Source organism: Bos grunniens, chromosome 5, assembly GCF_055505025.1.
Source record: "Bos grunniens cultivar Pamir isolate PY7600 chromosome 5, Bosgru_T2T1.0, whole genome shotgun sequence".
Classification (NCBI taxonomy): domain Eukaryota; kingdom Metazoa; phylum Chordata; class Mammalia; order Artiodactyla; family Bovidae; genus Bos; species Bos grunniens.
Genome location: NC_141169.1, coordinates 13,887,861 through 13,905,298, shown reverse-complemented (window position 1 = coordinate 13,905,298; position 17,438 = coordinate 13,887,861). Strand labels below are relative to the sequence as shown.

General features: G+C 37.7%; 1 long non-coding RNA gene across 18 annotated transcripts in view; it reads right to left on the bottom strand.

The window, feature by feature from the left end:
* LOC147371336 (uncharacterized) overlaps positions 1–17,438 on the bottom strand; it is a 261,709-nt gene that overhangs the window by 57,830 nt on the left and 186,441 nt on the right. For 6 of the 18 annotated variants that reach the window (XR_015163478.1, XR_015163477.1, XR_015163480.1 and 3 more), the window contains exon 2: positions 15,275–15,328. The exons of 11 other annotated variants lie outside the window; for them this stretch is intronic. This is a non-coding gene — a long non-coding RNA (uncharacterized LOC147371336). Of the gene's footprint in view, positions 1–14,629; positions 14,813–15,274; positions 15,329–17,438 lie in introns of those variants that run through there. One more of the 18 variants, XR_015163487.1, reaches the window with a different exon arrangement.

Sequence of the window (17,438 nt, the reverse complement as noted above, 5' to 3'; positions counted from 1 at the left end):
AGATCCATAATGGCATTTTCAACATAATGCATGAGAAAGTAACACAGAGATAATGTTTGATGTAAATAATTTTGAAAGCATTTCCATCTGTAATATGTCTTTAAAAAATCCCACAAAATGTCTTGAATTTTCACATATATACCTTAGTGAGAAAATATATTGGTAAAGAGTGAAAAAGGAAGAATTACTCATAAATACATTTCATGACAACTATGAATTTTGTCATACTACAATACAAAATAAATGGCTGCATGTTTCTAAATACCTCATTTCAATTCAAAAAGTATATATTGATATTCAGCATTATAAAATTTGAAACTTTTAATGAAAAACAACTGAAGTCTCTTGTGTGAATAAGCAACTTGCTTTGTCTTGCTTTCACCATGATCTCCAGCCTCTTCATTGTCCTTTAGTGGGTGACCCATCACCTTTGACACACTTACCTCTGTGCCTTGTCTGTATAAATGATCACTTTATCAGATTTATCACTTTAATCAGCATGACTTTTAGGCATTTTCACCTTACAAAGTAAAAACTTCAGCTAAAACCAACCAGAGGGTGTCTGGTTTTGCTTTGTTGTTTGTTTCTTTTCCTAAGCAATACTGTGTTCTAATAATGGCTCAGATGTTTATTAACATTTTGACATTAGATAGCTTATCCTGTTTGAGTCTAAGTTACTTCATGTGCAAAATTAATCATTCGTGCACTAGTGTCAAGATATTATAAATCAGTCAACAAAAGGCTAGCATATAGTATATAATGAACAAATGATAGTTTGTTTTCAGCTGCTTCTAATTCAAAACACACTTCAGAGAAAATTGCCTAATCATGTTGAATGGCTCTACTAAATATGGATTACACCCATTCTCTTCTCATTCCAAGTTGATCCTGGGCACCAGTCTCACTCATCCCTGGTTTGTGCCCATTCTTTCCCACAAAGACTCTTCCATGTTTTGTCAACTTCCATACATTTCAACCGATCCTCAAATGAAAGGTTAATATCCTATTTCACTAACAAATCTAGACATGCACATTTTACCTTAAAATTCTATTTTTTTACCCATTTTCATCCTCTTTCCTCAGTTACCAGATGAGTAACTGGCTCTCCTGGAATCCATCTCCTTAGAATACACTTCTAGTTATATCTATACAGCATTCTCTCATCTCATTTAAATCTTTGCTCAGACATCATCTGTTCAATGAGGCCTAACTGGATCCTCCTATTTAAACGTTAAACTCAACTCATTCATCTCCTTCATGGATCACAGCCTTGTGTAGCAAAAGGGGTTGTGCAACTCAATAAAGCTATGAGGGTCAGACACGACTGAGTGACTTCACTTTCACTTTTCACTTTCATGCATTGGAGAAGGAAATGGCAACCCACTCCAGTGTTCCTGCCTGGAGAATCCCAGGGACGGGGAAGCCTGGTGGGCTACCGTCTATGGGGTCGCACAGTCAGACATGACTGAAGTGACTTAGCAGCAGCAGCATGCTATGCAGAGTCACCCAAGATGTCCAGGTCATAATGAAGAGTTCTGTTGAAACCTGGTTCACTAGAGGAGGAAATGGCAACCTGCTCCGGTATTCTTGCCTGGAGAACCCCAGGGACAGTATGAAAAGGCAGAAAACATGACACTGGAAGCCCCCAGGTCGGTAGTTATCCAATGTGCTACTGGGGAAGAGCAGAGGGCAATTACTAGTAGCACCAGAAAGAATGAAGCAGTTTCCTCCAAGCAGAAATGATGCTTAGTTGTGGACTTGCCTAGTGGTGAAACTAAAGCTCAATGCTATAAAGAACAATATTGCATAGGAATGTGGAATGTTAGGTCCATGAATCAAGCTAAATTGATGTGGTCAAGCAGAAGATGACAAGAATAAATATCAACATCTTAGGAATCAATGAACTAAAATGAATGGAAATGAGCAATTTATTTCAGATGACTATTATATCTATTACTATGGACAAGAATAACTTAGAAGAAATGGAGTATCCCTCATAGGCAAAAAAAAAAAAAAGAGTCCAAAATGACAACTTCAAAAATGACAGAACAATCTCGTTTGTTTCCAAAGCAAAACATTCAACATTACAGTAATCAAAATCTATGCCCCTATCATTGATTCTAAAGAAGCTGAAGCTGACTGGTTCTATGAAGACATACAACACCTTCTAGAATTAACACCAAAAAAGGTGTATTTTTCATTATAGAGGACTGGGATGCAAAAGTAGGAAGTCAAGACATACCCAGCAAAGCAGGTAAGTTTGACCTCGGAGTACAAAAGGAAGCAGGGCAAAGGTTAACAGAGCTTTGTCAAGAGAACATGCTGGTCATAGCAAACACCCTTGTCCAGTAACTGAAGCGACAACTGTACACATGGACATCACCAGACAGTCAAACTAGAAATCAGATTGATTATGTTCTTTGTAGCTGAAGCTGGAGAAGCTCCATACAGTCAGCAAAAACAAGATCTGGAGATGACTGTGGCTCAGATCATGAGCTCCTTATTGAAACAGTCAGGCTTAAATTGAAGAAAGTAAGAAAATTTGATTTAGTTCAGATATGAACTAGGCCAAATCCCTTATGATTATATGATGGAGGTGACAAATAGATTCAAGGGATTAGATCTGGCAAAAAGAAAAAGTGCCTGAAGAACTACGGACTGAAGTCCATAACACTCTACAGGGGACGGTGACCAAAATCATCCCAAAGAAAAAATGCAAGAAGGCAAAGTGGTTGTCTGAGGAGGCTTTACAGATCACTGACGAAACAAGAGAAGCAAAAGGCAAGGGAGAAAGGGAAAGATATACCCAACTGAATGCAGAGTTCCAGAGAATAGCAAAGAGAGATAAGAGGGACTTCTTAAATGAACAGTGCAAAGAAATAGAAGAAAACAATAGAATGGGAAAGACTAGCAATCTCTTCAAGAAAACTGGAGTGATCAAGAGAGTATTTCATGCGAGGATGGGCACCATAAAGGACAGAAATGGTAAGGACCGAATGAAAGCACAATAGATTAGAATAGGTGGCAAGAATACAGAGGAAGAATACAAGAAAGGTCTTAACGATCAGAATAACCACAATGGTGTGGACCCTCACCTAGAGCCAGACATACTGGAGTGTGAAGTCAAGAGTGCCTTAGGAAGCATTACTGCAAACAAATCTAGTGGAAGTAATGGAACTGCAGCTGAGCTATTTCAAATCCTAAAAGATGATGCCGTTAAAGTGCTGCATTCAATAGGTCAGCAAATTTGGAAAACTCAGTAGTGGCCACAGGAAAGGAAAAGGTCAGTTTCCATTCTAATACCAAAGAAGGGTAAGGGCAAAGAATGTTCAAACTACTATACAGTTACATTCATTTAACACACTATCAAGGTTATATCCAAAATCCTTCAAGCTAGGCTTCAGTAGTACATGAATCAAGAACTTCCAGATGTGCAAGCTGGGTTTTGAAAAGGCAGAGGAACCAGAGATCAAATTACCATTATTTGTTGTATCATGAAGAAAGTATGGGAGTTTCAGAAAAATATCTACTTCTTGCTTCATTGACTATGCTAAAGCTTTTAACTGTGTGGATCACAACAAACTGTGGAAAATTCTTAAAGAGACAGGAATAACAGACAACCTTACCTGTCTCCTAAGAAACCTGTATTTGGGTCAATAAACAACAGTTAGAACCAGACACGGAACAACCTACTGGTTCCAAATTGACAAAGGAGTACAACAAGCTGTATACTGTCACCCTGCTTATTTGACTTCTACGCAGAGTATATCATGTGAAATGCAGGGCTGAATGAATCACAAGCTGTAATCAAGATTGCTGGGAGAAATATCAACAATCTCCGATATGCAAATGATACTGTTCTAATGGCAGAAATTAAAGAGGAACTAAAGAGCCTCTTGATTAGGGAGAAAGAGGAGAGTGAAAAAACTGTCTTGAAACTCAACATTCAAAAAACTAAGATTATAGCATCTGGTCCCATCACTTCATGGCAAATAGAAGGGGAAATACAGGAAACAGTGAAAGATTTTTATTTTCTTGAGTTTCAAAATCACTGCATACTGTGATTGCAGCCATGAAATTAAAAGACACTTCGTGGAAGGAAAGCTATGACAAACCTAGACAGCATATTAAAAAGCAGAGACATCACTTTGTCAACAAAGGTCCATCTAGTCAAAGCTATGGTATTTCCAGTGGTCATGTATGGATGTGAGAGTTGGACTATAAAGAAAGCTTAGTGCCAAAAAATTGACGCTTTTGAACTGTGGTGTTGGAGAAGCCTCTTGAGGGTCTCTTGGACTGCAATGAGATCAAACCAGTCAATCTTTAAGGAAATCAGTCCTGAATATTCATTGGAAGGACTGATGCTAAAGTTCCAATACTTTGGCCACCTGAGGCAAAGAGCCAACTCATTGGAAAGGTCCCTGAGAAAGACTGAAGGCGAAAGGAGAAGGCGGTATCAGAGGGTGAGATGGTTAGATAGCATCACGAACTCAATGGACATGAGTGTGAGCAAACTCTGGTAGTTAGTAGAGGACAGAGGAGCCTGGAATGCTGCAGTCCATGTGGGCACAAAGATTCAAACAGGACTCAACAACTGAACAACAACAACAAACTCATTCATAGGCTCTTACCACACTCTATTTTTGTTCCATACCAGGTTTTAGCCATAGACTAACTACACAGTTTACTTAATCAGTTGGTCCACAGTGTGTTCTTTAAGAAAAAATCAGCTTCTCTACAGAACAGGCATTCTTTTATATTTTTCAGTAAGGGCACTGTGAACTATATATATATATATATATATATATATATATATATATATATATATTCAGTGGATAAATGAATGAATGTTTTTCTCTAAATCTACCAAACAACCTTTTTTCTACTCCTTAGAAATCAAATCATCTTTAACACTTTTATTTTATAAAATCTTAAAGTAGAGAAAATATTTTTTAAAGTGTTTATTTGTCTTAAAATTTTAAGTGAACTCAACTGAAGACTTTAAAATCCAAATGAGCTAGAGGAAGGAGAGAGAGACATAGGTATATGTTTGTATGGGGAGGGAGAGAGGGAGGGAAATGGGGAAGGAAGAAAGAGTAGGAGGGAGAGAGAAGGAAGGATTGAGAGATTTTAGGCTTGGAAATTTAAAAGGCAAAATCTAAACATATAAAAAGAAAACCTATGAAACAAAGTAATTTAGAGATTTAAAAGAAAATAAGTGCAGTATTTTATAATGCTATTTAAAACAAACAAACAGAGGATTAGGGGCTTATAAAACAGATTCAAATTCAAGAAAGATAGAGGGCTAAGAGGTTCCAACATTCATCTCCCCTACAAAAATAAAAAAAATAAATAATAAACAACTACAGCCTGATGAAAATAGTTCTAGGAAATCTCTGGACTACAAAGCAGTAGCAACAGTCATCCTGCAAAGCTTATAAACCAAGAATAGCCACATGGAAAAGAATAGGAAGTTTTTATATGTGTTATTTTCCCCTTGTCCAGAGCACTTTTGTGCCAAGAGGGATCCACTCCAAGGGAGCTCACTTCATAGGGTAAAGAGCAGAAAGCTGTGAACCCCAGCAAGCCTCATCACCATGGACATTTGTAGCTTTTGTGATCAAGAAACCCAGTCTTCTGCAACACTAAACCCAGCTGACAGAGCTGCCCAGAATCCCCATTGTTTTTGTATTTTTTTTCTCTTCCACTTCTGGGGGCTGGAGCTCTCTCTGTAGGTAGATCTGCCTACAGGTGCACTAGTCACTGCTGTGCTCTCTTCTCCAATAACAGGATGCCACAGCGCCTCATCATCCATAAGACAACAGATGTTTCTCTATGCCCATCTCCCAGGTCTCAAATTGTGACTCTGATGGGCCATTACTAGGCCTAAGATTTCCCTGCTCTGCATCCCTCCCCTGGGTCTTAAGCCAGAGTTCTGACGCACATCACAGGCTGCACTGCAGCAGCGCTTTGTCCCAGACTCCAGGGCTCTAATTGATGCCATTGACCTGCCATTACCAGAGTCTCACTGCTTCTCCTCTGTTCCATGTCCCCTAGTGCCAGAGTTGGGACTTGGACCCACCATGCTCTTACACCTTGCCCACTGGGCCCGAAACACTGCTTTTCATCTTGTTATCCAAGAACCCATGCTACTTCTATGTCCTGCCTCTGGGACCTGCATCACTTCAGCAAGCCCCATAGACCAAGAATCCAATCCCACAGTAGATCTGTCTACTCTTGCACTTCAGACAGTCACAGTAGTGTATCCATGCTCCAGGACCAAGGAACTCTTACAGTTTTGCAAGTACCTGGTTTGGGGACCCTGGCTTTGCTGCTGCTCTTGAGTGCCAGTCTGTCAAATCTGCCCTTAAGAAGGACTAAATCAGTTAGAATTTCTTTTCAAGGGCAAAAATGGAGAATAGGAAGACACCAGAAGACTTAACTTCTGAGGACCATAACAACATGAGCCACTAATGCCAGCCACAGAAAGTCCACAGTCTTGACCACAAAAGAGCCCATAGTCTTTGCTGATGCTGCCCTCAATAGACAGAGCTGCAGAAACTTCACCACGGTGCCTTCCCAGGAAAATAATCACTCCTCCTAGCACCCTCACAGTCACCATCATTTGCAAATCTTTCCAAAGTGAAGCCAGTTTGAGAAGACTGAAAGAGAAGACTGCTCCCTCAAATGCACAGACATCAATGCACAGAAATACACAATAAAGAAAAAACATGACACTACCAAGAAAGACAATACTTTTCAGTAATTGAGCACCAAAAGAATGGAGACCTATGAGCTATCTGAAAAAGAGTTCAAAATTATTATGTTGAGGAAGTCCAGTGAAATTCAAGAGAACACAGACAACTCAATGAACTCAGACAAACAATGCATGAACAAAATAAGAGATTCAACAGAGAAATCATAAAAAATTTTATTTGACTTCAAGAATACAAGGCATAAAGTTAAAAATACAACAGACAGCTTCAATAGCAAGCTCAATCAGACAGAAGGAAAAACTGCAAAATTGAGGATAGATCTCTAGACAGAGAAAAATCTCTGATCAGATCTCTGGTTGGGGGGCGGAAATAATAATGAAAAGGAATGGTTTTCTCTTCAAAATATTGACAGAGGATGGTCCTGAAATCACCTCCTCCCATGGGCATGCTGAATTTACAGTTAACTATGGAACGACTACCTCTGAAAGAAATCCAAAGTAGCTCAGCCACTCAGGTGAATGAGAAAACAACAACAACAAAAAGAAAAAACACTGAAATGGGTAAAAGAGGCTGAGACACATAACTGGTAAGGAAATTATAACTCCCAGCTTCTCCCTGAGAAGGGAAGGATTTGGACCACTCTTCTGACTCCCCATCTTTTTTAAGTCTTCTACCTCATAGACAGGACCCCAAAACATCTAGATCAGAAGATCCATGAGATAATAATGTTATAGTGAACTAATAAAAAGTTCTTAAAAAACTTCCAAGGATTCACCATGATTTCCACCCCCCAGTGTTCAGTGAGAAGCAGAAGACTGAAATGCCCAGTCTTTCTTTTGAAAGAAGCCTAATTTCTTATCTTAAAAGCTGAAGTCTGAGGAGTAGGCTTCTAGTTTAACCACAGTGAAGAGGAATTAAAGAGCTTCTTGATGAAGGTGAAAGAGGAGAGTGAAACATTCAAAAAATGAAGATCATGGCATCTGGCCCCATCACTTCATGGCATATAGATGGGGAAAAATTAGAAACAGTGTCAGATTTCATTTTCTTGGGCTCTAAAATCACTGCAGATGGTGACTGTAGCCACAATTAAAAGACACTTGCTCCTTGGAAGGAAAGCCATGAAAAACCTAGACAGCATGTGAAAAATCAGAAACATCACTTTGCCAACAAAGGTCCGTAGAGTCAAAGCTATGGTTTTTTCATTAGTTATATATGGATTTGAGAGTTGGACTTTATAGTCCGGAAGCTGAGTTCCAAAGAACAGATGCTTCTGAAGTGTGATATTGGAGAAGACTCTTGAGAGTCCCTTGTACAGCAAGGAGATCAAACCTGTCAATCTTAAAGGAAATCAACTCTGAATATTGTTTGGAAGGACTTGTGCTGAAGCTGAAGCTCCAATACTTTGCCAACCTGATGTAAAGAACTGACTCACTGGAAAAGACCGTGATGCTGGGAAAAACTGAAAGCAAGGGGAAAAGGGGACAACAGAGGATGAGATGGACGGATGGCATCACTGACTTAATGGACATGAGTTTGAGCAAACTCAAGGAGATAGTGAAGGGCATGGAAGCCTGGCGTGCTGCAGTCCATGGGTCACAAAAAGTTGGACATGACTTAGTGACTGAACAATAACAAAGGGCTGATTACAGTACTCTCCAGAGGCAGGAGAAGCCAGCAGCTTCCAACTTCATACTTTTTCTCTGTCATACTCCACATAGCCAGAGAGAAGTGTGTACAGGTCTGATGCCTTAGCTTTTATGGTTGTTGCTCAGAGTACGCATCCCTTCATCACCTAATTCTGGCAGCCAATGGGGGTACATTTTTGAGTCCCACATGCCAAGACCTCTTGTAAAAGAAGCCTGTTTTGCTGACTTTAAAAGCTATAGACTCAGGGCAGACTTCTAATTTATCACACATCTAGGAGCTGATTAAAATCCTGCCTAGAGACCAAGAAGGCCAGCAGATGTCATTTTTGTGTTGTCCCTCTGCCCCATACCAGATTGCAGGTGTCTCTTTGAAAGGAGTTTGTGCACATGTCTGGCACCTCAGCTTTTCTGGCGGCCATCCAAATTAGGCAGACTTTGATTGTCTGGCTCTGGTGGCCAACAGGACTTGTATTCATGGGTTCAATGGGGTTGTAGCAAATAAAAAAAAACACTTCTTAACTGGGTTTTCCCTTAGGCTCCATGTAGCTGGAGCAGGTGGAAAAGCTAATCTCCTGAAAGAGAGATCTCCTCAGTCTTTTCCTGAAAAGGCTATTTGCATACTACAGAATCTGCTGTCTGAGGGTCTGAGTTTCAATAAGCCTGCATCTACGTATTGACGGAGACGTTGCCCCTTGGGTGGCTGAGCAGTCTTGGAACACAGTCAACCATAAGAATCACTGAGAGAAAAGAAGTATGCTTGAACAATTCAAGGTTTCAGAGACAACCAAGAATGAAGCTAGAATTCAATAATAAGACTTATTTCCTACACAGGGGCACTCATTCAAGAGTGAGAGAGATGACTATTTTATCTAATTCACAGAAAATCCACAAAAATGAAAAAACAACAGAATATGTTCCAAATAAAAGAATAATATAAAAAAGAAGAATATAAATATATTCTTTATTTATATATATTATTTATATAAATAATATAAATATATTTATAAATATAAAAAGAATAATATAAAACATTTGAAATGTTATAAAATAAGTGAAATATGAATACGTGTGATTTACCTGAAAAAGAGTTCAAAATAATGATTATAAAGATGATCACTAAGGTTAGAACAATGCATGAAAAACGTGAGAATTTCAACCAAGAGAAAATTTAAGATTTCTGTACCAAACAGAAATTACGATGTTGCAGAATAACTGACCTCAAAAATTCAGCAGAGGGGTTCAAGAGTAAATTAAATGAAGCAGTATAAAGGGTTACTGAACTCGAGAAAAGAGCAAATTGGAGGAGCAAAAAGTAAAAGGAATGAAAAAAAGGATGAAGATAGCTTAAAGGATTTAAAAGACAATATAAAGAGAATCAATATTCATGTTATATGGATTCAAGAAAGCAAAGGGAGAGAGAAAAGGGATAGAAAGCTTATTGGAAGAAATAATGGATGAAAAACTCTCCTAACCCAGGGAAGGAAATAGACACCCAGATCCAGGAAGCCCATAGATTCCAAATAAGATGAATCCAAAGGCCCTCAGACTAAGATATTTTATAATTAAAATCTCTAAAGTTAAAGACAAGAAGAGAATGTTGAAAACAGCAAGAGAAAAATAACTTTAAGTGCAAGGAAACCATGAGACTCTGAGCATATTTTTCAGCAGAAATTTGCAGACCAGAAGAGAATGGCGTGATATATTCAAATTTCTGAAAGGAAAAAAGAAAAACTACCAGCCAAGAATAAAGCTGTCATTGGTAAAGCTGTCATTCAAGAATGAAGAAATAATGAATTTTTCACATAATTGAAAGCTGAAGAAGTCTTCATGACTAGCCTAGACTTTTAAGAAATATAAAAGAGTTTTTTTTTTTAAAGCTGAAATAACAAGATAGTAATTAGTAACAGTAAAACGTATTAAAGTGCAAACTGATAGGTGACATAATTAAATTCAGAAAAAACTATAATGATGTGATGGTGGTGACTAATAATATATATCTATATGAAGGTTAAAAGACAAAAGCAGGGGCTTCCCTGGTGGCTCAGTGGTAAAGAATCTGCCTGCCATTGTCAGACATGGGTTTAATCAGACATGGGTTTGTTCACCGGTCCAGGAACATGGACGTGAACATGCTGTGGAGCAACTACGCCTACGCACCACACACCTACTAAGCCTGTGTTCTAGAGCCTGGGAACTGCAACTACGGAAGCCCTGAGCCCTAGAGTCCATGCTCCACGATAAGAGAAGCCACCACAATGAGAAGCTGGTACATCACAATGAAGAGTAGCTCCTACTTGCCTTGACTAGAGAAAAGCCTGCACAGCAGTGAAGACCTAGCATAGCCAAAAATTAGGGCAAAAAAAAGACAAAAGTAAAAATAACTATTATTATAATAGGTTATCAATGAATGCAAAATAAAAAGATGTAAATTGTGATATCAAAAACATAAACAGGAGAGCAGGAATAAAAATGTATTTCTAGAATATGTTTGAGTGTACGTTGTTATCAACTTAAAATATAATGTTACAACCCTAAGACAGTTTGTGTAAGCCTCATGGTGACCACAAAACAAAAAGTATAGTAGATATACAAAGTTAAAGAAATAACAGTCTAAGCATGTGTGCTAAGCTGTTTCAGTCATGTCCAACTTTCTGCAACCCCATGGACTGTAGTCTGCCAGGCTCCTCTGTCCATGGGTTTTTCCAGGCAAGAATACTGGAGTCAGTTGCCCTTTCCTTCTCCAGGGAATCAGTCCATATCTAACAAGAATTAGTTAAAGTGTAAATGGCTAAATTCTCAAATAGAAAGACACAGAGTGGCTGAATGGACATATAAAAAACAAGACCCAACTAGTCCTGTCTACAAGAGACTCACTTCAGATGTAAGCACACACACAGACTGAAAGTAAAGGGATAAAGAAAGATATTCTGTACAGATGGGAACCAAAAGAAAGCTGGGGCCATTACAGCAGACAAAAGAGACTTAAAAGACAAATATGGTAATAAGACACACATAAGGTTCTTATATAATGATAAAGGTGCCATTTCAACAACAGCATATATTATTTATAAATATTTATGCACCCAACATATAAGAACCAAATATATAAAGCAAATATTACATGCCTTACAGGAGAAATAGACATCAGTAGAATAATTGTAAGGAACTTTAATATTCCCCAACCCCTTAACCAGTGAATGACCATCCAGGCAGAAAAAGGATAACAAAATATTGGACATAGACTAAGTGTTAGAACAGATGGCTTTAACAGACATCTAGAAAACATTCCCTCCAAAGGCAATAAAATACACATTCTTCTCAAGTGCACATGGAATAGTCTCCAGGATAAATCATATGTGGGGCCACAAAAACAAGGTCATAGTAAATTTAAGAAGGTTGAAATCATATCAAGCATCTCTTCAGATCACAATGATATTAAACTAAAAATCAATTATAATAAGAAAACTGGAAAATTCACAAATATTAAGCAAAATGCAACTAACTAAATAACCAATAGTCAAAAAAGAAATCAAAAGAGAAAGAAAAAAAGAAAATCCTGAAAAAATGAAAATACATATCAAAATTTATGGAAGGCAGTAAAAGTAGTTCTGAATAGAAATTTATAGCAATAAAAATCTACAGTAAGAAACAAGAAAGATCTGTGTGTGTGCTTAGCCACTCAGTCATGTCTGACTCTTTGTGACCCAATGGACGGTAGCCCACCAAGCTCCTCTGTCCATGGGGATTCTCCAGGCAAGAATACTGGACTGGGTTGCCATGTCCTCCTCCAGGGGTTCTTCCCAACCCAGGGGTCGAACCCAGGTCTCCTACAATGCAGGCAGTTTCTTTACCATCTGAGCCACTGGGGAAGCCCAAGAATACTGGAATGGATAGCCCGTTCCTTCTCCAGGGGATCTTCCTGACCCAGGAATCAAACCAGGGTGTCCTGCATTGCAGGCAGACTCTTTATCAGCTGAGCTACCAGAAAAGCCCAAGAAAGATCTCAAATAATCTAATTTTATACCTCAAAAACCACAAAATGAATAACAAACTAAGACTATAGTTAGTAGGAGGAAGGAAATAAAGAACAGAGTGGAGATAAATGAAATAGAGACTAAAGACAGTAGAAAATATCAATGAACCTGGGAATTCTTTTTTAAAAAGATAAACAAAATTGGCAAATATTTAGCTATATTTATCAAGATAAAAAGACTCAAAATTAGAAAAAGACACAACTACTGTTACCACAGATATTAAAGGATCTAAAAGACTGCTATGAACAATTATATGCCAATATTTTAGACAAATAGAGAAATGGACAAATTCCTAGAAGTATGCAACCTATGAAACTGAACCATGAAAAAAATAGTCTGAACAAACCAATTTCTAGTAAGGAGATGGAATCAGCAATCAAAGTACTCTGAAAAAAAACAAAAACAAGTTCAGGACAAGACAGCTTTACTAGTGAATTCTGCTAGGCCTTTAAAAAGGAATTAATATCAATCCATCTCAAATTCTCCCACAAAAGAGAAGAGGGACACTTGAGACCACGTTATGCTTACACTAAAAGCAGACAAAGAAAGTACAAGAAAAAAACATAACCGATCATATCTCTGAGGAACACAAATGCAAACACTGTCAACAAAATACTAGTAAACTGAGTTCAAAGCCACCTATTAATAAAAACCATGATGAAATGCGACATATCTCTTGAATGCAAGGATGGTTCAACACACTCAAATCATTAAATGTTATACACCACATTAACAGAAGAATGGATCAAATTCATATGATTGTTTCAACAGATATAAAAAACTTGCTAAAGTTCAGCAGTCTTAAGGAATGTATCTCAATATAATAAAGGCCACAATAAAGACTACAGCTAATATCACACTCAGTGGTGAAAGTTAGAAGCCTTTCCTCTGAGATCAGTATGAAGGCAAGAATGCTTACTCTCAGCACTTCAGTTAACACAGTACTGGAATTCTAGCCCCAGTAATTCGGCAAGAATAAGGTAAAAAGCATCCAAATCAAAAAGAAAGAAGCAAAATTATCCCTCTTTGTAGATGATATAGTACTATATATAGAAAACTTTAAATATTCCATCAAAAACTTTTAGAACTAATAAAAAATTAATGAAGTTGTAGGATACAAAAATAGCATACAAAAATTGCACTTCTATTCGCTAACAATGAACTATGTAAAAGAGAAATTAAGAAAGCAATCACATCAAAAACAATAAAACACTTAGGAATAAGTTAATCAAGTAGGTGAAAGATTTGTACACTGAAAACTATGTTATTGATAAAGGAAATTAAAGAAAACACAAATAAATGTAAAGATATTCTATGCCTTTCACCTAGAAGAATAAGTATTATTAAAATATTATATTTCTATATGACCCAAAACAATCTACACAATCAGTGAACTTCCTATCAAAATCCCAATGCATTTTCCACAAAATTAAAACAAAGAATCCTAAAATTTTTGTGGAACTCCAAAAGAACTTGAATAGTCAAAGCAATCTTGACAAAACAGAACAAAGCTTGAGGCACCCCACTTCCTGATTTCAAACTATATTACAAGTTTATAGTATTCACAACAGTATGCTATTGGCCTAAGAACAGGTATACGGACAAGTGGAACAAGCAAGAAGCTCAGAATTAACCCTACACATATACAGTCAACTGATTTTTGACAATGATACCAAAAATGCACAATGGGTAAAGGATAGTGTCTTCAATAAATTGTGGCGGGGAAACAATATTCATGTGCAAAAGAATGAAACTGGACTCCTATATTACACTACTTTAAAAAATTAATTCAAAATAGATTAAAGACTTGAACGTAAGACCTGAAACCATAAAACTCCTAGAAAAAATCACAAGGAAACAGGTCACTGACATCAATCTTCCAAATGATTTCTTGGATAAGACAAAGCACAGGCAACAAAAGCTAAAATAGCTAATTAGAAGTACATCAAACTCAGAAGCTTCTGCACAGTTAAGGAAAATATCAACAAAAAGAAAAGACAACCTATGGAATAGGGGGAAAATATTTGCAAGTCCTATATATGATAATGTATAAACAGCCAAATTATATAAGAACTCAATAGTGAAAAGTCAATTAATCTAATTTAAAAAAATAGGCAAAGGACCTGAATACCTGAAAAGGCAATTTTCCAAAGAAGACATAAAAATGACTAATAAGTACATGAAAATATACTCAACATCACTAATACCAGGGAAACACAAGTCAAAACCCACAAATACTTATCATTTAACATTTATTTGCAGGAGACCCTGGTTGGATTCCTGGGTCAGGAAGATCCAGGAGAAGGGATAGGCTATCTACTCCAGTATTCTTGGGCTTCCCTGATGGCTCAGCTGGTAAAGAATCCACCTGCAATGCAGGAGACCTGGGTTCAATCCCTGGGTTGGGAAGATTCACCTGGAGAAGGGAAAGGTTGCCCACTTCAGTATTCCAGCCTAGAGAATTCCATAGACTAGTGTAGTTCATGGGGTTGCAAAAGAGTTGGACACAACTGAGTGACTCACTTTCAGACTGGCTATAGTCAAAATTCGGAGAAGGCAATAGCACCCCACTCCAGTACTCTTGCCTGGAAAATCCCATGGATGGAGGAGCCTGGTAGGCTGCAGTCCATGGAGTCGCGAAGAGTTGGATACAACTGAGCGACTTCACTTTCACTTTTCATTTTCATGCATTGGAGAAGGAAATGGCAACCCACTCCAGTGTTCTTGCCTGGAAAATCCCAGGGACAGGGGAGCCTGGTGGGCTGCCGTCCATTGGGTCGAACAGAGTCAGACACGACTGAAGCGACTTAGCAGCAGCAGCAGCAGCATAGTCAAAATTATGAAATAAGATAAGAATATGAAAAAGGATTCCATATACCTGGTTGGTGGGAATTTAATTAAGTAGCCATTATGGAAGACAATATGGTGCGTCCTAAAAAAATTAAAAATACAATTAACATATAATCCAATAATTCCCATCCTGTGAATATATCTAAAAGAAATGAAATAACAATCTCAAAATATCTCTCATATTCATTGCAGTACCATTTACATAGCCAAGATATGGAAATAATCTTAATGCTCTTAAACAGATGAACTGATAAAGAAATTGTGGTACCTATACACATGGAATAGTAATTGGACATTTTTTAAAAAAGGAAATACTCCCATTTGCATCAATATGGGTAAACCTAGAGGCAATTATGCTAAGTAAATAAACCACCAAAAGAAAGACAAATAATACATGGTAACATTTATATGTGGAAAATAAAAACAAATAAAAGTTAATTTCATAGAAACAGAGGAGAGAATCAGCAGCTGAGGGAAGGGGAAACTGGGAGATGCAAGTCAAAGGATAAAAACATTCAGTTTTAAGAAGAATAAGTCCTGAGAATCTAAGGTAGGGTATTGTGACTATAATGAGATGGATGAAACTGGAACCTATTATACAGAGTGAAGTAAGCCAGAAAGAAAAATACCAATACAGTATACTAACGCATATATATGGAATTTAGAAAGATGGTAACAATAACCCTGTGTATGAGACAGCAAAAGAGACACCGATGTATAGATCAGTCTTATGGACTCTGTGGGAGAGGGAGAGGGTGGGGAGATTTGGGAGAATAGCATTGAAACATGTATAATACCATGTATGAAACGAGTTGCCAGTCCAGGTTCGATGCACGGTACTGGATGCTTGGGGCTGGTGCACTGGGACGACCCAGAGGGAGGGTATGGGGAGGGAGGAGGGAGGAGGGTTCAGGATGGGGAACGCAGGTATACCTGTGGCGGATTCATTTCGATATTTGGCAAAACTAATACAATATTGTAAAGTTTAAAAATAAAATCAAATTAAAAAAAAAAAAAAAGAAAGTTGAATGCCTAAGAATTGATGCTTTTGAACTGTGGTGTTGGAGAAGACTCTAGAGAGTCCCTTAGACTGCAAGGAAACACAACCAGTCAATCCTAAAGGAAATCAGTCCTGAATATTCATTGGAACGACTGATGCTGAGGCTGAAACTCCAATACTTTGGCCACCTGATGCGAAGAGCTGACTCATTTGAAAAGACCCTCATGCTGGGAAAGATTGAAGCCAGGAGGAGAAGTGAATGACAGAGGATGAGATGGTTGGATGGCATCACCAACTCGATGGACATGAGTGTGAGTAAGCTCTGGGAGTTGGTGGTAGACAGGGAAGCCTGGCGTGCTGCAGTCCAAGGGGTTGCAAAGAGTCAGACACAACTGAGCAACTGAACTGAACTGAACTGATGGTGACTATGTATGTATGCTCAGTGCCTCCACTGTGTCCAACTCTTTAGGTTCCCACGAACTGTAGTATGCCAGGTTCTTCTGTCCATAGAGTTCTCTGGGCAAGAATACTGGAATGGGTTGCCATTTCCTATTCCAGAGGATTTTCCCAACCCAGGGATCAAACCCACATCTCTGGCATCTTCTGCATTTTCACTCAGATTCTTTACTACTGCACCGCCTGCGAAGCCCAAGGTGACTGTACTTAACAATACTTATACTTGAAAGTCGCTGAGAGGAGATCTTAATTTTTCTTATCAAACACAAAACATGTTACCTGTATGAGGTGATGAAAGTATTAATCACTTTGATATTGATAAACATTATATAATGTAAATGGATATCAAATCACACATTTTATACTTTTAAATATATAATTAAATGACAGCTATTAAAAATGAAGTTATAATGGAGTATTTATGTACTAAGAATAAAAATGTCAATATTATAAAGCAAAACTATAGAAGAAAAAGGAGTATTAGAAAACCCCTAGTATGAGGAAACAATTTATTTCTTTAGTCCAGACAGGTAAGTCAACACAGTAAATAATACCAATGGGAAAAATAATCAAAAGTAAAGACCTAACAGAATGAGACAGACTACATTGAAATATATAGAACTTGACATGTAAAAATGTTCCCTAGTGCTCATAAAACAATAAACATGACTAGAATCTTAACTACAAAAAAGTTTCATAGATCCTAAAATATAAATATTGTACCAATATCATTATC